We start from the raw sequence: 24705 nt of genomic DNA on the forward strand, positions 1-24705 counted from the left end.
TGACCTTCGGCCATATGTCTTGGACACTCGGGTGAAGAGAGGGGCTGAGCTGTCAACTGATCACCACCTGGTGGTGAGTTGGATTCGATGGCGGGGGAAAAAGCTGGACAGACCTGGCAGGCCCAAACGCATAGTGAGGGTCTGTTGGGAACGTTTGGCGGAGGCCCCTGTCAGAGAGGTCTTCAACTCCCACCTCCGACAGAGCTTCAACCAGGTCCCGAGGGAGGTGGGGGACATTGAGTCTGAATGGACTATGTTCCGCTCCTCCATTGTCGGTGCGGCTGTTCGGAGCTGCGGCCATAAGGTCTCCGGTGCCTGTCGCGGCGGCAATCCCCGAACACGGTGGTGGACACCGGAAGTAAGGGATGCCGTCAAGCTGAAGAAGGAGTTCTATCGGGCCTGGCTGGCTCATGGGACTCCTGAAGCAGCTGACAGGTACCGACGGGCCAAACGGAGCGCGGCTCTGGCAGTCGCCGTGGCAAAAACTCGGGCTTGGGAGGAGTTCGGTGAGGCCATGGAGGAAGACTTTCGGTCGGCCTCAAAGAGATTCTGGCAAACCGTCCGGCGACTCAGAGGGGGGAAGCGGTGTTCCACGAACACTGTTTACAGTGGAAGTGGTGCGCTGCTGACCTCAGCTGAGGATGTTCTCGGGCGGTGGAAGGAGTACTTTGAGGATCTCCTCAATCCCTCCGACACGCCTTCCGTAGAGGAAGCTGAGGCTGGGGACTCGGAGGGGGACTCGTCCATTACCCTGGCTGAAGTTGCTGAGGTAGTCAAAAAACTCCTCGGTGGCAAGGCTCCGGGGGTGGATGAGATCCGCCCCGAGTTTCTCAAGTCTCTGGATGTTGTGGGGCTGTCTTGGCTGACACGCCTCTGCAGCATCGCGTGGAGTTCGGGAACGGTGCCTCTGGACTGGCAGACCGGGGTGGTGGTCCCTCTTTTTAAGAAGGGGGACCGGAGATTGTGTTCCAACTACAGGGGGATCACACTCCTTAGCCTCCCTGGGAAAGTCTATGCCAGGGTACTGGAGAGGAGAATCCGACCGATAGTCGAACCTCGGATTCAGGAGGAGCAATGCGGTTTTCGCCCTGGCCGTGGAACACTGGACCAGCTCTATACCCTCACTAGGGTGTTGGAGGGTTCGTGGGAGTTTGCCCAACCAGTCCATATGTGTTTTGTGGACCTGGAGAAGGCATTCGACCGTGTCCCTCGTGGCATCCTGTGGGGGGTGCTTCGGGATTATGGGGTTCGGGGCTCGTTGCTACGGGCTGTTCGTTCCCTGTATGACCGGAGCAGGAGCTTGGTTCGCATTGCCGGCAGTAAGTCAGACCTGTTCCCGGTGCATGTTGGACTCCGCCAGGGCTGCCCTTTGTCACCGATTCTGTTCATTATTTTTATGGACAGAATTTCTAGGCGCAGTCAGGGAACGGAGGGTGTCTGTTTTGGTGGCCGCGAGATCTCGTCTCTGCTTTTTGCGGACGATGTGGTCCTGTTGGCTTCATCAAGTCAAGACTTGCAGCGTGCACTGGGGAGGTTTGCAGCCGAGTGCGAAGCGGCGGGGATGAGAATCAGCACCTCCAAATCCGAGGCCATGGTTCTCAGTCGGAAAAAGGTGGATTGCTCCCTCCGGGTTAGGGGGGAGTTGCTCCCTCAAGTGGAGGAGTTTAAGTATCTTGGGGTCTTGTTCACGAGTGAGGGAAAAATGGAGCGGCAGGTCGACAGACGGATCGGTGCGGCGTCTGCAGTAATGCGGTCATTGTACCGGTCTGTTGTGGTGAAGAGGGAGCTGAGTCGTAAGGCGAAGCTCTCAATTTACCGGTCGATCTACGTTCCTACCCTCACCTATGGTCATGAACTCTGGATCATGACCGAAAGAATGAGATCGCGGATACAAGCGGCAGAAATGAGTTTCCTCCGCAGAGTGGCTGGGCGCACCCTTAGGGATAGGGTGAGGAGCTCAGTCACCCGGGAGGAGCTCGGAGTAGAGCCGCTGCTCCTCCGCATCGAGAGGAGCCAGTTGAGGTGGCTCGGGCATCTGTTTCGGATGCCTCCTGGACGCCTCCCTGGGGAGGTGCTCCGGGCTTGTCCCACTGGGAGGAGGCCTCGGGGCAGACCCAGGACACGTTGGAGAGACTATGTCTCCCGGCTGGCCTGGGAACGCCTTGGGGTTCCCCCAGAGGAACTGGAGGAGGTGTGCGGGGAGAGGGAGGTCTGGAGTACTCTGCTCGGACTGCTGCCCCCGCGACCCGGCCCCGGATAAAAGCGGAGGAAGATGGATGGATGGATGGATAATGGTTATGGCAAGTTTAAAAAACTAAGAAAAGAAAAAATCACATTTCCATTTATTCTTTTCAGACAACTTTCTCCAAAGCAGCATACATCTCGCAGAAAAAAAAAAAAAAAAAAAAAAATATAATGACTGCATTACATCAACATAACGACTCTGATGCAGACAGGTGATTATAAGGATAGGTGATTTGTTAGTCTACTAATATGAACCAATGTACATCACACGAGTAGCTGCATGAAGGGTTACCCATTATTCAACAGTTATAATCACAAAGTTATTGAAGATAAACAATTACACATTAACATGCACTTAAGAGACCATGATAGAAATGAGTCCAGAAGAGGAGAGTTTTAAGACCTTTCTTAAATGCAGAGAAATAAAATATTTTATTCATATATATGAGCCATTTCAATATAGAACGCAGCAGCACCTCTTCTGCCGCAGACATTTTTCTTACATCACAGCTGTAGACAGCGGCACGATGCAGTGACAGTTGCACAGCGCACTGTGGAAAAATAAATGTGCCTAAGACCCATTTTTAGGTCAGGGAGCTGAAGTGAGGCAAACAGGGGTAGTAAGGAGAAAAGACAAAAGTCCCCAGGCACCAAGGGCCTGTGAAACGACCGTTTAAAATTGGCCTCCCCCGAACTCCCCCTTACGAGCCCAATTACACAACTCGTGGCATCGGCATGGAGATAATTCTTCACGCTCCTGTCTGGAACTTTACAGAAGCACCCCGTTGCTGGCAACTGTAAGGCACTAGTTGAAAGGTCATGGTGAGAAGGTGGTCACAGGAGGTCCTCACCTGCAAGTTCGCGGAACGACAAGTCCTGGCTTCCGCTCTGCTGGAAAGCCTGCATTTAAAGTGCCTTCAGCCAGTGTGGCAGAAAGTGTGGGAGGCACACAACTAAAGGCGAAGAGTCGATCGTCTGATCTAAAAACAGCCTGGCGCATGTTTGAAGTCGGCAGCGAATGTACCGGCGGCCCACAGAATAATGCTCAAGATGAGAAGACTGCATTTAGAATGCACATCCAAGTTACTGGAGTTCTGTGCTCACATCTTTTTGTGAACATCACAGTGTAATAAACAAATAATTGTTTACACCTGAGGTGGCACCAAACCAAAGAAATCATTCCTTAACTTTAAATTTTTTTGTGCAAACAGATTGCTGTCATTTTGTGGCATGGAATATTAATACCGCAGCCAATTTAGCAAGTGCAGCCGGGGACTTGAACAAGCAACTTCCCGTCTCCAAAACCATGCCCTTAATCACAGCGCCACCCAACCTTCAGTTAGCCATCTTATAGTCCTTCTTAACAGTTTGCACGGGACTGCTGCATCTGCTGACACAATGATTGAAGATGTTCTGTGGGCCATTTCTCCTGCAAAGGCTGGGCTTTATGATTTCAATTACGTGCTTCAACTGACTCCCTGGCACTTTAGAAAAATATTTTCTTCACCACCAAACAGACACCAAGTCACAGATGTCAGTACACTTTCCCCTATGATCTAGGGGAGGATAAACCGTCTAACAGATGCGCAAAAGTCTATGCTAATCAAGTGCAGTGTCGTTTCTTCCATAATGCATTCCATGTATTAATACATTAACACAGCATTATCAGTGCGATCTCCTACCCGAGCTATGATCATACAAAACTCCGGGCCAATGCACAGACTGTTCAAATCATTGAGGCTACCTGCTGCTGTTCTGTTTACTTCAGATTTATCTTGTACTTCTGCAGAACCTTGAGATATATGTACGACATCCGTGAGGCAACAAAGTTGGAGAAAGACGCTATATAAAAGTAAATTGAATTGAATTTCTGTACCGTGTCTCCTTAGCTACAAAGAGACTGAAACTGGTTATTTCATAGGGCTGAGGTGCGAATGGAAAAGAAAAGGCCCAGTAAACTAACTTATCTCCATCTTCGACTGTCCCAGGGATTCGCAGCCTCGAGGCATTTTACTCGGAAGAGCAAAACAAGATGCTATTTCACAGTGACAGCATCTTGCTTCTCACTTCTCTGAAATGTAACCATGACCAGAAATTCTGCGGTGACCATGGAAGGACAAAAATAATAAACCTTCACTGTTCCCAATTATGAATTATGAATGAATGACATGGAAGGTGGGGGGACCTGCCACACAACACTTTCTACAGCTCTGTGCATCTATGGAGGGTAAGGATGACAGAAAGGCTGTGCGCTCATTCTACGTGGGTAAGGCATCTGCAAACAGCAGGCAGCAAAAGAACACGGTGTTTTGCAACCAGAAGCTTGCTGGTGCAATTCACTGGAGGGATTCTACTCTAGTACCCTTCAGGGAGGTGCTTAACCTGAAGTGCTCCAGAAAAATATCCTGCTTAAAAAAAAAAAAAACTCTAAAACTCAAAGTTTGTTTTTCATAAAGCCATTGACTTCTCAAAGTAATAATAATGGTAATAAACACAGAGAGAAATAGATTACAAGGAGTTGGATATGGATACTCACCTCTTGCTTCCTACAGAGTTAAAGGGGATCGTGTCTCGCTAATACTGTATGTGTCCACCCTTCTAGAACATCACACGGCCTTGGTAGGAGAACTGCTGGACAAGGTGTTTCCGAGGAAATGTGCCCCCTCAAACATGTTATCAGGCTACAATGTGCACTGGACAGCACAATCGCTGGCTGCCTGTTAGCCTTTAATTTTCGCAGAGCTGCTGTGTTCCATGTTTCTCTTGAACCCTGATAGGATAATAACGTGATATTATCAGCTGATGCTTCGGCAGTCCACTGACAGAATAAAACAGTCTCTCTCCTTATGTCTGCAGTCTTACAGAGGAAGACGGCGCAAGTTTCCAAAACAAAACACAGGGGTAAAAATAACAGCTCAAATACCAAAGAACTACATCAGAAATAATTACAAAATAGCATGACAATTCTGCATTATAAGCAAAACATTAAAAGTGGTACTGTTTATTTAAAAAAAAAAAAAAAAAAAAAAAACCAGCAGCGCCCAGCTGTGCATGGTATTTAACCTGAAATTTTCCAGTAAACATTCTAAGCTGTACAAATAGGTACAACTGTAAGTCACTTTCTACAAAGCACTGGCAAAGCAACAAAACTAGGTTATGTAAACAGAACTGAAGGGTAACCGTGAACGTCTTAGGAAGGAAATAAGGCATCAAATGTGCTCACCTCAAACGGAAAAATTACTCACGCAAGATAACGGTAATGGAGATTCAATACATGGTTTTACGTGTCAAACGTCAAATTATTTCATTGGGATTAAACAGGAAGGTATGTGCAGGATTTTCAGAATGTAGTACAAACATGCTCATAAATTAATGTACACTTTGAGCTACTTACAAAAAACTAAACTGCGCCAAATAAAATGTGCTTGTAATGCGTCAGATCCAGCTCAAAAGCATAGAATTTGGTGAACTCGTAATATAAAACTACACAAATATTCATAACCAACTGCAGCAGTAAGAGCAATAAAGTAGAAGCCAGAATGAATTCATCTGAAAAAATAAGAGGAGCAAGACTAATCCCAGACTCTGTGTAGACTAAGTATATGATTATCCGATCCCCGCTCAGTCTATGTGGAGTTTGCATGTTCTGCCCGTGTCTATGTGGGTTTCCTCCAGGTGCTCTGGTTTCCTCCCACAGTCCAAAGACATGCTGTTCATGTTCACCCATAGTGTGTGAGTGACAGAGAGAGTGTGTTCCACTGATGTATGGATGAGTGACCGAGTGTAAGTAGTGTATCTAGCAGTATAAGTCACCATGGTGAAAAAGGTGTGTGGGGAGATAACACTACATAGAGTTCACTGAATGTTGCTTTGGAGAAAAGCATCTGCTAACTAAATAAATGTAAATGTAATTTATTCACAGCAAGTCTGACTCACAAATGTACATACATCTCCACCCCATCTTCCAGTCACATGGGAAGGTCAAAACAAACATATTACATTTCACTTACATGTATTTTGTTACCTGATGTCTTTGTCCAAGGCATCTTTGAATACCAAAATATTTTCAGTTATCTTCCCATTTACCGTCATAAATAAGATAAGAACTTTGCTCAAAGGTACTACAACCTGAATTGCTCCAGGAGGGGGGAAAAAATATTTTCTTAATGTAAATTTAGACCATGATCCTGCGTTAAGCTCTAACCACTTCGCTACTGTTTTGCCCATCAGCACAAAAACCAGTCAAATGCAAGAAGGCACTATGACATAACTCAATGTTAGAGTCTTGTGAAAGTACATAGCTTTGAAAATGTTGCCATCAAGTTCTTCTTCCAATTAAGCTACATATTAAATTGCACTTAATCTTGCAAGCGATAGTTTCATACGAACAACTAAAAGGATGAACTGTCATTTCAGCAAAAACCAAAAAAAAAAATAAAAATCACAAATGAAAGACAAATGCCACTTATCCACTTTATGAAGCCTATAATACTTATGTACCTAAAACTGCTAAAATGATGAAAATATTACTCCTAAACAAATGGGATGTTGTTCTTGACAGCAAAACCTCACAAGACAGACAAATACTCATCTGGAATTGCTTTTTAACACACTACCAACTTGTCCTGACCTAATGGCCATAGCACTTTCTCCTCAATTGAATATGTATTAATCTGTGCAAAATATCTGCACGTAAACAGTAATGATGCAGAAACACAGTCAGATATCTGGCGAGTTGCAGAGAATCTTACTTTACATTCCGATATATGCCGGAGTCAAAAAAATCACATGCAATCCACGTGGAATGCCCCACACACACACACACACACACACACACACACACACACACACAGTCTGAAGCCGCGGCAAACCAGAGCCTAACCCAGCAACACAGGACGCAAGACTGGAAGGGGAGGGGACACACCCAGGACGGCTGTGGAATGCCCCCCCCAATGTGATAACATACTACTGTGAGGTAATGTATGACGACACTTTGCTTTGGATTCTTATCACTTAAGCAGATAGGTAGGAATTAGGTCCTGCTTCATGTACTGGAGACATTTCAAGTCCATCAAACAGAGCATGAGAGACATGAATGAGCTGTCTGCAGTACAGCAGGTCAGGTGGCTCCACCTCCACCCCCTTCAAAGTGCTCTGTTTTGCCACACAAAGGCCTGGCCGCTCTGTGCCCACAGATGACATTTACAGCACAAGAAGCCCGTTACAGGGGACAAACGAAAGCTCGGAGGAGCCAATTCGCCATTCCCTCATCAGCTGAGTCGGACTACTGTGCCAGGGCTCCAGCGACAAGGGTTCACGCAATTTCATGCCACGCATGCTTATCTTCACATGAAAGCGCCACATTTAATGAAGTCCTGGCTCTCTCAGCCTCTTAAAGACTCACAACTGGCCTTCTTTTTATTTGGGCTTCACAGTTCAAAAATAGTACAAACAGGCTGCGCGTTGCTGGCAAAAATCAAATCCGTTCCAGTACAACCCACCGGCAGCCTACACTCTCCTCCACCGTTGTAGTCACCAAAGAGCCACATAACAAGATTAATGAGATAACCATCGCTGTCCTTCCCAATCACTTGACAATGCAAATCAATATACACAGGATTTATCTTTATCACAAAGACTCACTGATTGGTTTAGGTCACCAGGGCGAATACAAATGAAACGATGCATAGAGAACATGCAGCTGAGTATATTGGTCCTTTTCTAAAACGACATCACTGCACGTCGGCACACAAAGTCAGAAAAGAAGGGCGACGGCCAGGTAAACAACTGGACATCTTGCTCAGAGTAACACGGACTGCAGCTGTGCTTGCTTCGGTTCGGGATGCGGCGTCAACACAGATCCAGGCAGCAGGGCCATCCATCTATAAACCGAACAACATATTTCACCTTCATTCAAACAAAAATGCGTGGAGCCTCAACCTTTATCATTCGTTTAAGACGGCCAGCAAGGGAACATTCTCAGAGATTTGCTGGTTAGAACAAGCTGTGTCAACAAAAACATGCAAATGTCGAGTCCTACCTATTCCTTACCTAGAGCCTCATAACAACAACTTCCTCTAATATGAACATACAGCTAGATCTTTGCATGCAAATCTGCTTTCAAAGTGGGAGAGGTCTATCAGTTTCACCCCAGAAAGCTTTTGGTAGACAACTTGTGCATGACAAAGGGCCTGCTTTCGCCATTGTTGTTTTCCTGTTAGTGATAATAATCATGTCTTCTCAACTGGGTATTCAACCCCACCCTCGTGACCACTGCCCTTTTTTCTAATGCATTCTCATTAATTACATGGTTGTCTGAAGTAATGTGCTGGCTTCACAGTGAGAGGTCACTATAAGATGGCATGACCACCCACTGGTTAACAACATGAGGTATACCAGAACAATTCTACACAAGAGCCAAAAAAATGCATCATCAGATGTACTGTGTATAAATATAATTACTGTCTGGTGCACAGCTAAAGACATTATTAAGGTGGCTTGCGATTTAATCCATTATCAGATGTCTTACCAAACATGCTGCATTCCTTCCCATTCTCTGAAGTAATCTCCAAGTCCTTCAACGGCAAAATGCAGACCTTTCCGGACGGCTGCATGTGGCGTGACAAATGGAGTGACTGACAACAGAAGTGGGGGAACCAGCCTGAACACCTATTAAACAAGTGTGTCAGACGAAATACGCAATTAGCCGTCACTGACCATTCTGCTCAGTGGGAAAATCTTCCTGCTGAGTCACAATGAAAAATTTAAGCAGCCTGCTCTTAAAACCAGAGCAGCCAATCTGTCACTTTTTAGAGACTTAAATGAACAATGTTTAATTAACGAGGCTGACTGAAATACACACAATAATTCCTTTCCCCGTTTTCCTTAAATACGACAACTTAACACACAGTTGGGGTTTCAGATCACTGGTGACTAAGATCTTAAACATTCTAACAGCAAATAATGAAGCCAATGCAATGTTACCATAAACTTTCAGAAACAAGCAAAGGTCGTCTGTGACAGCCCAAGGAGACGGTAACAAAGATTATATCAAACTCAGAACATGCCATCTCTTACAAGGCTACTTACAACAATCAAATTTGTCACATGTCAGCTTGCCCTTATGGTTTTGCAACACCTTAAATTATGAACTTGTTTTTGCTTATAACAGTCAAGTTGGATACACGTAACAAGTTAATGGATGCTAGTCAATGCCTATTATTATATTGTATTTCGGAAAAAAAATTTAATGAAGCACTGGAAAAAAGGTTTTGCATCGAATCACATATTATGAATTTAAATCAGTGAAAGTAGCCTTTGAAACTAGATGCTTTGAAAAGACTGAACACAGATTTGTAACTTGAGGGTTGCTGGTTCCATTCTCAGTAGGAGCCCTGCTCCCCCTGAGCAAGCTACTCTACTAAAATTACTCCAGCAATACACCCAGCTGTATACAGGAGTAAAATTGTACCTCGCTTGGGATAAAAGCATCGGCTGAGCAACTTAATGATGGGCTTCTGCAAACTATTCCCCCTGTGAAGATCAGCCTTTATATTCCAGTTGTGTGCTCACTCACACTTCAGGGAGGAGGAGGGAAAAAGAAAATCTCCAGCATTATATTTTCTACATCCATTATAATGAGACATAGTGAAACAAAATGGACCTTGGTAGGAGTTTTAATGGTGAAGCTTGACTCAAAAGATCTGATGTTCAAGCAGCAGGTAAGAAGAACCGGTTTGTTTTCAAGGTGCGAGTGCCACACACACACACACACACACACACACACACACACACACACCATACTGCTATATAGATGCATTGAAAATTCCATATTTTCCAATTTCAGTTTAATACATTTCCACAGTCTCTGGCATCACTTTGGAAGAGATACAAAAAAAAACTGCAATGCCTTGAAGCTGTCATGTTCAGCATTCAAATGTTTTAAAATGTCAACCTCTAAAAAGTGCTTCATCTAAAACAGGACCACTAAATTTCATTTTAGTGGTTATTGCTACTCCTGCATAAAGCTTTGTCAGACCATAAACATGAACTCCTCAATACACACACCCTTTGGCAAAAATACTTTAATATGTCCAGCTAAATTTGGATGCAAACAACATGACTTGACAACAACAGCTTTTCTGCCTGACTTTGTTTGCAGTAGATGTGGAATATGCTCGGGAATGCATGAATATGGCTATGAAAGGTGAAAGCACAAATCATCTACCTGTGGATGATCATTCTTAAAGGACTGAAATACATGGCAGCTGAAGGAAACATGATTAAAGGCAGCGAGTCTTGCTGTTATTTCCTTCAGCTGGATATTTAACAGTTACTGCCGTAAATTATTCACTAACTACCTGGGGAAATGCCCCGTCACTTTGGATAAAAGCAAGAATAAAAAAAAAAAAAAATTGTTAGCAAAATGTGAAGCAAGGAGAATAACGGCCATTGGTCACTCTGTTGGTCACTCCACAAAGAACGTTGCCATCTTCTAATGACAAAAAGCAAAGCGAGGAAAGTAGAAGTACTGCTTTGTTTGCACAAAACAAGGCTATGTAGCAGGTGGTTAACTAGCTAGCAGGGAGGGGAGAACCATGGGAGGCATGACTGGCACACTAACTGCCTATAGCATCTCATTGTTATGTTATGAAATCATTTCACAGCTCTCCACCCACTAAATTTCCTTTTTTTGTCTCAACTGCTTTCAGGAACAGTGTGGAATCATCCTCTCTCTCTCGCGAACCACTCGCTCTGGCTAGGGTTGCGGCGGCCCAGAGCCTATCCCAGAATCACCAAGTACGGGGCTGAGGGTTATGCCCTGAACATGATGACAGTCCATCCCAGGATACTTACTTTTATCCTTATCTTGTTTAAACTTTTGTTTCTGCATGAGTGCTTTGGAGGGATAGCGCGTGGTTTTTTTTTTTTTTAATGTTAATTTGTTGCTGACAGAGCAAACATCCGTCCTGACATTTGGGGTATTTCAACCTAGTAGACAACCAACACGTGCAGACAGTTTTCCCGATGAGACAGAGGGAGAGAGATAGAGAGAAAAATAGGAGGGTACAAGAGCAGAAAACTCTACCGCCTTCTGTTTTCCTAATTTCTTCAAAGTTCAAAAGGCAACAGTTGACTAGTGGCCTTTCCTGCCACCTGCTCACCATTGTTTAGCTGCTGACGAGCGGATGCGTGGAGGATCGTAATGAGGAGTGGAAAGAGGAAGGGGTGGGGGTCTAGCTGGAACCTCGCAGGAAGTGTAAGTGGTCCTGTCAATCTAAAAATGAGAGGCAACAGCAACAGGAACTCATGTTAGGACAGGATGTCCTGCTTTCAGCCAATCGCAGTCCTCCACTGAGCACCGACAACCAGACTCACGCTATTGAATGTGCACAGATTGAAATAATCGCCTAGCTTTTCCACAAACATGTTATTTTTTTAAACCAAAAAGTTTTCATTAATACAAAGTCCATTTAATTTTACCTTGGTGTCCGCTGGTCTGAAAAGCACACCCAGTCAACAAAATGTGCCTGATTAAAAAAAAACTTTAATTGGTTTATACAATTCAATACATTTTCTGTCAGAGCAGCAAAGCTGTCCTTCCCCATCATGGAACGCACTGGAGGGTGTCTAACTCAGCCTGTCTTCAGTGTCACAAGCCCATAAAGTTTTGGTAGGGCCTGGATTTAAAGCCAGTCAGTGATTATAAATATTTTATTATGTTATTGGAGGCACTATCTCCACAAGAATGACCATGGCACTTCCACAACCCATTAGTGGAAGATATTTGTCCTCAGTGTGGCAAAGCATGGGGAAAGAAAATAGAAGACCTATCAGCACGTGGACTTGAGCATCAGAAGTGACATTCGGCACCCCGGCGCTGCCTGGAGGTTTACTGGCCGCAGCAGAGATGAAAGCTTGACCTCTCCAGCAGCCACACCCCGGTTCCACATAGCTCACACAGCGCTTGCCCAACTTCCTTCTATTTGATGTGCACCAGATGATTATTTATTGCAGTACAGCTGCAAAAACCATAAACTCCACATACAGCTGCCTTCTCCACTTCAATTAGATATAAAATAAAGACTATTTCTGCTTTTTTTTTTTTTTTTTATAGATAATCTTAACAGCACCATTATGTTGCTTATCTGACACTTATCCGAAACAGCTAGCAATTTTACCCGTTCACACAATCAGATATATTTACTGCAGCAGTTCTGGATAGTTCCTTCTCAAGGATACAACAGGAGGACCACTCCTGGCACATACACCTAGACCAAAATTTGCTACATATTTTCTCATTTTATAAGGGTTTTTGTCTCGATTGATATTGTTGCCATAGCTACTATGATTTTTTTTTTTTAATGCATGAATAATGGCATCCCACATGTTTTATATTCATTGGATCAAGTAAACTAGCAATGATCAGTCACACAGTACTGCAAGTCACCCTCTGAATCACACTGATGCTTGTTCAAGCGGATGTGGAGCAGACATGGTGCGATCACTCACACAGTGGTAAGAACCAGGGTCAAAGAGACCTTCAGATCCAATCATGGATCCCCTTGCTTACCAGTCACTGGAGATGACAAGGCAAGGAATCCTTCTATTCTTCCACAAGCATAATAATTTGCACTAGTATCGTGTCTGGAATTCTTATCCTAGAGCTTTCTTTGAAAAATTCAAGCAGAAAAATATCAAACACCACCAAGGTTTATTAAAGTCCTTATTTTAGAGCTTTATATGCTCATGTTTCTGGATTTGAGAAGTAAAGACAGTCAACGTGAATACAGATTACGTCCCCTGTGGACACAACATTCTCTTTATCATGTAGTGTGAACAACAGGACAGAGAAAAATGCCTTGATGACATCAGGCATCCTGTAGTGGAGACCCCCAGCATACTTTTTAATCTTTGTAAAATATCATTCTATAAAACTGATAAAAGCAATCTGATTTTTTTAAAGTAATTTTAATATGTGTAACATGACACACAAATGATAATTTCAGTTTCCTAAATTCAACTGTTAAAACTAACACACATTTCTCATATTCAGGGTATCCATCTCCATCGCTACTGGAGAGTAGGTTTCAAAGTCAAAGTCCCTTCAGGGCTTAGACTCACTAGGCCCATACAGCTCAACAGGACAAAAACAATAAGCGGCGCATAAAGTACACAGCCAAACTAAATATCAACACAGGAGTTCCTGTGTGGTCCCCAATAAAGAACTTTTCCACTTTGATTAGAGTTTTAATTTAATCGCACTGGCCGCTTGAGCCTGACAAGTAATTAAATCTTACCCCAAGGAAAGTTAGAGGAAAAAATTTAAATTTGAAAAACAACCTCTTGACTCGGTTCCAGCCCAGTTCCCCCAGTTTCAGCTCAAATCTCAGTATTTATAAAAATGAATGGATTGGTGAAAATCACACAAAATAATGTGCTGGGGGCCAAACTGCAGAGTCAACAGCTAATTGTAAAAAGAAAAAGCATAGCATCTGCTTGTCTCAAACAGGACGTGTGTCTTTCTGAAGGCAGAAAATCAGAGTATATGTGGTGAAAATTTGGAAAAAAAAACCTTGGAGATTCAAGGTGCATAGCAAAGTGAAGCATCACCTATGAACTAATATATAAAAGACTAAAACATAATCTTAGTCTGAAGCACTGACAATCTTGATTTCACTGAAAAACCATCCCTGAGCTTCAGCTTCGAAACATGCCATCGCTTCCATGGAAACAAAGTGAGGTTTCCTGCAGAACCGGAAATGAGAGCCCTTGATATCAGAAAAGCTGTCTTTGTTTCTGTGTTTGTGTTTGTCTGCGTGTGGTCAGAGCTGAAGTCTAAATTAAGGCCACTACAGCCGTGCCCACGCAATTTATTCTGTCTTACTAAATCACATCTGAGCCCAATTTCATCAATTCCAGTAATTTTTAGATGCTTAATTTGGTAAATGTCCCCTTAGTGATATAAATCAGCCAAATCAGCTGTTGACTCAATTAGGCTGGCAGCAATGTTGAGAAGGTGATGAAGACCGATTTGTAACCAGAAGTGACTAGCTCCAAACGCCAGAAAAGCAACTCTGTGCAGGTTACCTCAACGTCTGGCTGCATTGGAGGCGATCTATAATACACATGAAAACTCACTCAGATACCCCAAGCTAATAATCGAAACACGTAAACATGCCCATGCAACTCACATCTCATTTAGTTGCAAGTGCAAGATGTATATTTTTTCATGTTGCAGTTTTATTTATCCCCAAAAACACATCTGCTGTGGAATTATTTCATCAGAAGGTTAAACACAAGCTCTGTGCAAGCAATACCATACAAGAGGTTTGTTGGGAAACGGCCCTCACTGAAACACAAGGTGACTAACAAACCCACCACGATGCCATTTCAGCTATAACAGCAGGACTGAGGAACATGAAGGTCAGCTCCTGCTGAAATTCCTACTGATGGGACACCCCAGAGAGAGCACCACACAGTGGGCTGTACTCGGGTCCAAAAAGAGCACCTGCTCATGACTGCAGGGTTCTGCTTCAGATGGGCACGTCGATTTTGAGGACTGGAAGGTTCAGCCACCAGACTGGTAATACTAGCAAAGACACACATTCCAAAGAAGGAGAGGGCCTTCCAAGACACAGCCAGGCAGGAATGTCACGACATGCAAGAGTAGGGATGACAAGATGGTTGGGGGGGGTTAGAGATATGAATTAACAGAAAAGAGCAGGAAAACCAGCAGCGCAACCAAACAAAAAAAATTTTCGGGTGAATGTTTTAAGGAGGACAGCAGGGAGCATAGCTCTTTCGCCTAAGATTTTATCAATTCATGTCCCAGCAAGGATCCTGCCCTCCTATCACTAAAGAAAATGCATTCTCCATTAATTCAGTGGTGTACAATGTTTAAGGTAAAACTGCAACCATTCTAAGCTACTTAAATTGAAGGATCGGTTAAGTTCACAAATAAAACACTTGCTCACTCACAATTGGTAAGCGCTTGTCCGAGGACCACTAACCACTCGCCCTGGAAAGGATTCCAATCCACTGCAGACAAATAAAACTAATAACAGTATTAATGTGTATTTGCAGCAGCCAACTGCATTAAATACACAGATAATTTGAGAGAGAAAGAGAGAGGAACAACAGAACTGAGACAACTTTATTGACTGCTGTTAGATTTAATTGCCCTGCAGTACAAACACCAAGGTAGATTTGGACAAACTGTGAAAGATGGAGCACTCAGTTTATTATGTGGGAGTGTCTCCACACCCTGGTCAACAAACGCTGTGGTTTGTTTATCCAGAAAGCCCAGTGACTGACAGCTTTATGTAGGATTTTTTCTTTATTTTTTTTTTTAAATATTTGCAAGCAGTTTATGTTCACACAGTGGCCTACAGGGTCTGCTCCAGAACCACATCCAAGGAGGGCATTGCAGTACTATGGGGGGGTGGGGGGGGGGGTGTTGTAAACCTTTGTGCTACTTGGCAGTGGTGAACACATAAGAGATCCACCTCTTTGCTGTCAATGTTTTGGGGTGGGGGAATAAGAATTCTGCATGGACATCGCCCGGCCTTGGATACGGCCCTGGTGGCATTCAGACAAAGCGTTGTACCTGGGCAGCCTCTCACCCACAACCCACATGCTTTTTAACTGCAATTTCCAGCAAGAGATGCGATCAGCCCCCAACCTCCGCACTCAAGTCAACACCTTCCAAAACCAATCAAAACTCCGTACTCGACTACAGGGGGTGATGTCCTTGATGCTGCAGACTAACATGGGCCGGAAGGGTTTCACCGTGCCGTTGCGGGACTGGGCAGCTTGGAGACACCCTCCAGCACTCGAGCGAGAGGGAGATAATAGGGCCAAGCCCAGCAAGAGCTCCAATAATGTGCTGTTCTCAGCAGGTACCCTGAGCTGAATACAGCTTGACAAGAAGCCAGTAAATTACCTCACATTTTCGTGAAGGGGAAAGACCAGCTTTCTTCAACAAGGGGTTTTTCTGCACCACTAACATTTTAGGTTGCCGTGTTGTGCCTTTTCATGTCGACGAGCTCTTGAAGGGGGGCATAATGAAGGCTTAAATTGCTCCTGAAACCTCAGCAAACAAAACAGAGAAATCATCCCGCATCCGAGTCGCGATCACCTCTCAGCCGAACCCATCCGAGTCTCACAGTCTGGAACCATTTAACTGCTGGATGATTATATTGTATCATTAGCCGAGGCCAGAATTTAGCATAAATAGCTATAATTACAGCCACACAGGCAAGTGATTGCACAGAAGAGGCCTGTTCACATGTAAACTTACACTAATTAAACCTGCCGTAATTCACAATTGTCATTTTATTCTCTATAGCAGGCATCTAAAAGTTGGCAAGGTGTTTCACTCGTACTGGTTTATTTTCAAAAAAATATTTTAGATTTTACTTTGGACCTCAAAAGAATGGCTTCTGATGATGCATCTTAGTCAGATACCATCACTGCAAGCTGGTTACTCTGCAGAACATAACAGGGCTATAAAAAGGTGAAACTTCTAGGATAACTCTGTGTGGTGCATTGATTGAGAAGGGAGATGAAATCTGCGCCTTTGTCCGAGGAAATTGGTCCACAGAGATGCGATCTGTTGCTGTCCTGATACCACCGTGACCGTCCAGAGCTTCTCTCCTGGGTGCAGCTCCTCGCTGGGCTCCACAAGCCAGGACTTACATGACACCCCCCACGGCTCTCCTGGGCCGTCCCTCTCTCACCTCGCCAGGGATCTGTCTTCAAGCCTGCGGTTCACACTCATTCGCAGCTGTCAGCTTATTACTGTTGCATTTTGAAATTCGGATGCAAATGCAGTGAAGCTACAGCAACCCGCCTGCTTCTCCCAGCTCGGCCAACGGAAAGCACTGCATGAAACTGTACACGACTGTCAGCTCCTGGATCACGGTTGTGTTATGCAGTTGCATAAATCTTCGCCCGTGCCACCACAGCCACAATCAAAAAGAAACCAGATCATCATCACATGCCAGGAATTCTTCTTCTCAACGTGAAATTGCTCCCGCTTATTCAGAATCTTATGATCCCCCCCCCCCCTCTTCAATGTGCTTTCGGTGCAGCATATTTGCACATGCCGTTATCTCTCACGTAGAGCCGACGCGTGAAAAGACCTGAAACCGAGGGTCCGAGCGACACACAGGGAGTGGGCTCTCGCCCCCGAGGAGAACCGAGCGGCGGCACGCGGCGCCGAGACGCGTCTCGCGGCGAGGTGCGACTCGCGCGCCGCGCAGCTGCGTCCCGCCACAACCGCAGTGAAGCGAAATCAATTCAAGAAATTGAATAAAAAACGAAAGACTGACCGCACGGACGCGTTTGTTTTTTCATATCTTACATACATTTTATGCCCTCGACGGATTGTACGTTTAACGTGCGATTTATTAAGAATATTTACATTATGATTATAATATACCATATGACGTAAATAATGCAAATATGAATATAGAAAATAAACAAAGGCCGCTTTCACAGGTTACACTAGTAGTAGTAGCGTGGACTCGTCCTCCGTGTCCATACCTCGTCCGGCTGCGCTGCAGCCCCAATTCACTTCAGGAAAAGCGAGTACGTGGTGGTGGAGGGAGGAACACGCTCGTGCGGCGGCGGGTGTCTCTCGCGGCAACCGACACACGTATCCCGGGTTCGAAAGCAACAACATCCTCTTTGAGACAGACGACACATACCTTGAGCTTCCCGGCGTCTCCCCGTTCGTCAAATGACCAAAAAAAACGTGTGTTTCTGCGCTAGATTCTAGCAGACCATGGTGCCCACGGGGCGCGCGCCGACTCCACGTCTGAGGAGGAGAGCGCTCCGTCACGCGCCTTATAACAGCACGCGCGCGGCGGGTTTGAAATGACGGCTGTTTTTTTTCCCTTTCTTTTTTCTTTTTTTCTTTTCTTTAAATCAACGAAAGCCTCTTCTGCGGTCTTTCCAGAACGCCGAAGGAGTGACAGCTTGTGCTGGCTGTGCGGGAGGTATTCACAACTACAAGTACAACAACAACCACCACCAGCATCACAACACTTCACTTCCCCGCGCTGTGCCTCGCGCAGAACCCGCACCCTGCGCGCGGTCCGTGGACACGAGGACCGCCCCGCCGGCTCTAATATTTCCACAATTATTCAAGGTCGGCGCATCCAAACCACTCGGGCTTGGATGCTGTGACGTTGCTTGACGTCATTTTGCGATTTAGCGCCACGGAAAGAGGGAGTCCACATGTCCTACACCCAAAAATGGACAAACGGTTCCACTGTGGACTCATTACGGCCTCATTGGGATGCACTTCAGCACTGTTCAATAATCAGCGATCAATAATTAATGCTGGATTATGCAAACTACATGCATTCATTCATGCTGCTGAGGCATTTCTCCCAATCACTTGCAGCTTTGTGCTACTCACAGTTACAGCAGGGTAGTTTTCACTGGAGCAAATCAAGGTAAAGTGCCTCGATCAAGGGCACTCCAGCAGGAGGGGGGATTTGAACCCGGTTCCTTTCAGTGCCGAGGCAGCGGCGCTAGCCGCCACGCCACCTTCCGGTCCCCCGTTGAGGTTTTCGCCTCGTCTCAAATCGGCACGAATCCGAATGCGAGGTCGCGCAGGCGAGCGCCTTTTCCACAAGGTCCCGGAGCGGTTCTACGACACGTCGAGAGTGCGTGCCTCCTTTTGGGGGGTGACGGGACACCTGGCCTCTCACAATCTGCCCATCGCCTCAGGATTTTGTTTAGACTTCCTTGCACGGGTATGAGGGCATGCGCCGAGGCAGCTTCGCGACACAACGCTCTCGTCGGCTCCGTGCTTGCCTTTACTTGCTCGGAGGCTCCGCGGCCGTGAGCTGGAGCTCCGGGCCGTTCCCACGTCCTTTTTCACACAAAAATATGTGCTCCAAAAAAGGAAAACACTTTCTGTGGCTCTTACTCCGACTATGCGGCCTTCCTTTTATAGGGCTTCTTAAACAGGGCATCCATACCAATAAAGTGTTCTCCTCATAAATGACTAGTTAATCGGACATGACATGTTGGCAGCGAAGGGCGCACTGGATACAGCCGCCTTACAGTCGAAGGCCTCAAATTTTAACCCCGCCGTAGTTCTTTTGAGCGAGGTACTCAACCTAAAGTAATGAATCCAGCAAAAATCACCCAGTTACGCCCTGTGCGACTTACGACCATCTGTACCTAGGGCCGAAAAAAAATACTCTATTAATTTTAAAAAATAAAGAAAAAATATACGTACAGGTGGTCCCTGAGTCACGATGGTCCGACTTACGATTTTTCGACTTTACGATGCTGCGATGGTGATACCCGTTCGGTAGAAACTGTACTTCGAATTTTGAATTTTGATTTTTTCCAGGCAAGCGATATGCGGTACGATACTCTCTCGAGATGCTGGGCAGCGATCCGCATCTCCCAGTGTGTCTGCCATGCGGTCACTAGTGTATACAACTGACACTCTACGGTGTTCTGTGTTGCCAGCGTTTTTTTCGGATACCCCCCGTGTCTACGTTGTGTTCTGTGCATCCATCATGTGTATGAAACGCCCATCTGTGTCTGCCGCTACCGGTGGGAAGAGGAGGAAGAAAATTACTCTTGGGGAGAAACTCAAGATAATTGCCCAGGGTGAAGGAAACAAGCCCCTAAAGGCCATCGCACGTGAACTTGGACTTTCGCAATCGATGAAAATCTTAAAGGATAAGAAGCGATGATGTTAGGTAGGTTAGGTCTATTAAATGCATTTTCAACTTACGATATTTTCGATTTACTATGGGTTTCGCGGAATGTAACCCCGTCGTAAGTCGGGGACCTCTGGAAATATGAAAATTACGTTTTGTCGTACGTCCGCCAGTGCTAACAGCTGCGTGCGTACAATAGTGACCGTCGCGCAGTATCCTGGCATTGTGTTCATCACACCATCTCTCTTAGCTGCCATAAGGCAAGCACTTGTTATTCAAGTAAATCTAACAAATTTGCATGCTGGATTAAACCATTATTGTCTTAAACCCCAAAGAAGATGACGAGCAAGAGGAAAAACCCATCCTCCGCCGACAGATCTGGTGAGAAGCCAAGGAAGACGCTCGCTCTGGAATTGAAAATGAAGGTAGTCGACCAATACAAAGGAGGAAAAAAGTTAACGTGATTGCGCGTGAGCTACGGTTGTCCCATTCGACGGTCTCCGCAATTCCAAAGGACAAAGAAAAAATACGGGAAGCAGTGAAAGGTTCGGAAAGTATGAAGTGTTTGATAATAACAAAACTTAGGAAAAAAGTGATGAAATATGAACTAAAGAATCTTAAAGGTAAAAAACCTACAGGATCAAATACAACGTCAGTTAATAAAGCTGCTTAATAAAAAAACGAGGTAATAATGATAGAAACTGAGTACAGGTATACGACTTCTACATGCCACGCTAACATAGGTCTGACTTACGTCCATCTCGAGATCCGACCGGTCGCTCGGATGGAACTCGGATGTCTGTCGGGGAATGGCTGCGCAGTGCTGCTTGAAAGTATGCGAACCCTCTGCGTCCTTCACTTTTACCACAGAATGGTCCTTTAATGAGAAGCAGTCATTCTCACGTGACATAGTATGCGTGTAAGGATCACTTCCACGTCGCTTTAGAGTACATTGTGTGTGTGGTAGAAACACACAAGCAGTGCAGGTGTAAAAATAAATGAACCCCAAGTTGTACCGGTTACACCAAGCAGAATCACGTCTATAAATTACGGTCATTTATTAAATTTACGTTTAAGATTCACATTTAGATTTTACAAATTTATTTGAATATTTTGTAAAAGAATAATGGCCATCCCCGTAGGGCTCACACGTTTTCAAGCAGCGCTGTAACTGGGTAAATAATTGTGATTAGCTTAAAACTTAAGAGAGAAGTGTCAGCTAGATAAATAACTGTCATGCCAACACCATTTGGAAAACGTTTGCATGTGTGCAGGGGACAACAGGAGGCGCGCTTTAAAAGGCAGGCCGTTGGGGGTGGGATACAATGGCGTGACAAAGGAATGTGGTCAGGTCATCGCACCCTCAAAAGGTACAAAACCTCCCCCTGAAACTGATTAGATTCCCGGTTGCATGTTGCCGGCACCTAATTGAATAAGTCTAGCAGTCCTGACTGATAACTCATTTTGTTGAGTTACCGCCGTCCAGCCAGAGGTAACAAAGGGGCTGTATGTCACTTAATAGATGGGGGTTTAATGCTGTAAGACGCTGAAATGAAAAGCTCTCGGTTCCCTTGTTTAGAAACGACCGCGGAGAGCAGTGGGCAATTATGAGCTGTGCTGTAAATGTACAAAGATACAGATGTACAGCACTAGTTACCTCGTCTTACTTGGAGCAGGGTGTGGAAGCATAACGCCGGGTCTTATGATCTGGAAATGGACGGCGTGTTGACATTCTGAGGTTCTCCTCCCCCCGAGCGTGTCTCTTTGGTACGACAAAGGAGACCCAACGATGAGCCCGGCGTCTCCTGCTAACCGTTATGGCAGATGGGATTAAAACGGACAGTAAATCTAATTTTTTTTTTTTTTTAAACTTACTTTCCAGCGTCGCGGAAACAATTCACGGAGAGCCAGCAGCCTGGCTTTGTGAGCGCTGCGTCTTCCTGGCATCCGTGAGAAAATTCACAGAAAGGTCAAAGCTCCTCTCGGGCATCTTGAGAGGTCGGAGCTAAATCTGACTGTGGGATGAAGCTCTGGTCAGATCGGTTTCTCGTTAAACCAGCTTTCGATAGATGGTCACCGCACCCAGGTGTCTGCTGACTGTCAGAAACACATCTCGATGTTTGTGTGCATGTCTGGGACAGCTGGTAGTGGAGTGGCTGGGCCTGCTACCTTTGAACCCTCAGGTCACGGGTTCGAATGTCACTTCTGACTGCAGCACCCTTGAGCAAGGTACTTACCCTAAAACTGCTGCAGTAAAATTACTCCACTGCACAAATGGCTAAATAATTGTAGGTAAATTAACATTGTTAGTCGCTTCGGAGAAGAGCGCCAGCGGAAGGAACGAATGCATAATCACTCGTGCTACTGAGTGTCTGTTGCTGTAGTTATTTATTTTTTTTTTAAATCAGACAATGGTCGAGCAACATGACGCTTCCTGAATTCACGACACGTACCCAGAGGAGAAAATGCCGTTTACCGCTTTTACTCGCCGAAAGTGTCCCTCCTTCCCCAAAGGCGGCACGGTTCCCGCCCCTCTGCGGACACAGGCTCTTGCCGTTTATCACGGTCTGCTCATCTCCGTATAGTTTGTTGTACCAGCGCACAATTAATTTTCTTCCCCAGATGTCAGTAGAGGAAGCGTGCGTATTGGCCTTGCGGGTGGGAGTCGCAGAGATGCCGCCGAGATAATCGGTTTATCGCGGGCGTGGGTCGCCTTTGTTGATGTCGTTTGCCAGCTGTTTCGGTGGACAAGCCCCGCTCTTATCTAAAAGCCTCCATGGCTCGTGCATCAGACGTCCCCGAAGAACAACGGGGCCTGGAAGTGGACCGCGCCGGCTATGCAAATAGGACCCCGGCGAGCATAATGACCAAGGCGTTGTTTGTTTAAGCGCAGATAAGCAAGGAGCAGAAGCACTTGACAACAGCGGGACTTAGAGGTGATCGCCACGGACCGGAGAGGGGGGAGAGAGGTGGATTTCCACACGGCCATGCAGCGGGGAACGGGGCCAAGGGGTGGAGCCTGGGGCAATTTACCAGGGTTTGTGCACAGCGATAAACGCCAAGCCGAGGCAACCGGGCTGCGGCCCGTTCGTACTTTTCTCAGGCCTCGGAAGCGGACGGGGTGGACCTCCAGACCGCGACGGGCTGCGCGAACAGCCGCCGCCGACGTCTCCCGACGAACGGCAGGCTTTCTGTAAGCTAGAGCGCAATTTTGGGAAAATCGGTCCCTCGTGCCCCTTCTATTGATCTACTAACGACGGCTATTGAAGATCGGGCCTATGCTGACTCGAGCGGTCGGCGCCGAAGGACGGCGGACTTTGTGCGAGACGTTAACGGCGGACGCGTCCGAATCCATTTTAAAATGCCGATGACGGGAAAAGAGATACGAATTGGAAAAGGCTGCACGTCACAGCGGGTTAGTCGAAGTGACGTTTTGGCTAACAGGGTCAGCAAACCGCGGACCCGTATCACCCCTCTGTGGCTCGAACATCATTCTTATTGTTCTTGCGTTTGTGCGAGTCGGAAAAAGGGCCAAATTAGATTTGACATAAATATCTCCCTGATCATCATGGCAACGGCGGCCGGTAGCAACCAGTTGCTAGGAACCGGGCAAAAGCGACTTCCCGTCGAGCCAACGTGCTATTTAACGAGCAGGTTATAAAAGGAATTCCCCAGCAACCGGTCATTGGATACCACCTCCTGGTTGCCATGGCGACCATATGGAAGTGATGGCACCGATAATTTAGGGACAATGGCTTCGGGAGGCGAGTGTCGCTTGTTACGCTCGCTGTGGCTGCGCTCCGGGAGATCGCCCCTCCTTTCATGTGACCGAGGATGTGGCGGCTCTTTAATGGCTCCCGAAGACGAATGTGGAAGCGAAGAAGAGCGCGATGAGTCGCACGTCTGTCCCGCCCGGTCTCGGGACGCTATGTGGACAGCGGGAATTTCTGAACAGCTGTCTCAGCAAGGAATGACTTGCGCCTGTCGTTTAATAAAACCGATGTTAAATTCAGTGCAAGCAATGGCTCAGGTGGAGCGGGATCATGGGAAATCAATAAGGAAAAGCGTGGCGACGAATGTTACTTCTGTCGACAGAGCCTTCGCCGAGCCTCGACGGCCTGAAGAGAAACGATGTTCTCTGGAATATTCTATGAAGAGCGACTAGCCTTGTTCCACCGCGTTCCGTGCTTCACTCTGTTTTTCCGCCTTTGCACTAGTCACCTTGGAAGAAGGCGGTGAGTAATGAGCGAAGCGCCTTGCAAAGGTGACCTTTCCGGCGTACGGTTCTACTCGCGCTGGAAACTGGACATTTGATGGTAGAAATCTAAAACGGCTCCGTGAGGCGTGCGTGAGAAGGCGACCCTGCGAAAGAGGGCCGAGGACAGGCAACGATTTGCATGGGTTCGTCTTTTCATCCTTCGAAAGGAAGCAACTTGTACTGCAAAGGTAGATGTTTGGCGCAGCGGTGACACGGAAAACGATGGCTGCGCTGCTGGGCAGACGGATGGACGCGAGTGTCACGCGATCCCGTCCGCTTGCGACGGCTGACGCGGACGGCTAGGAGGCGGCCCGTCCCGCCGCCGAGAGGAGTCAAGAGGTCACGTCGCCTATGCTGTACAGTCACGGACGGGTGGTGCTAGAGGACGTGGGTTTGATCCCCATTCAGTATGTGTGGAGTTTGCATGTTCTCCGGGTGCTCTGGTTTCCTCCCACACTCCAATGACGTGCTGCTCAGGTTCACCCCTAGTGTGTGAGTGACAGAGAG

The 24705-nt window shown here is 46.2% G+C and overlaps 1 protein-coding gene across 3 annotated transcripts in view; it reads right to left on the minus strand.

The window, feature by feature from the left end:
* LOC108941576 (protein TANC2-like) overlaps positions 1 to 24705 on the minus strand; it is a 151684-nt gene that overhangs the window by 84882 nt on the left and 42097 nt on the right. For 2 of the 3 annotated variants that reach the window (XM_029254273.1, XM_029254270.1), the window contains exon 1: positions 17958 to 18364. The exons of the other annotated variant lie outside the window; for it this stretch is intronic. The gene's annotated coding sequence lies outside the window, so the exon portion shown is untranslated. Of the gene's footprint in view, positions 1 to 17957; positions 18365 to 24705 lie in introns of those variants that run through there. 3 annotated transcript variants of the gene reach the window in all.

The sequence above is a fragment of the Scleropages formosus genome, chromosome 8 (assembly GCF_900964775.1).
Source record: "Scleropages formosus chromosome 8, fSclFor1.1, whole genome shotgun sequence".
NCBI lineage: Eukaryota > Metazoa > Chordata > Actinopteri > Osteoglossiformes > Osteoglossidae > Scleropages > Scleropages formosus.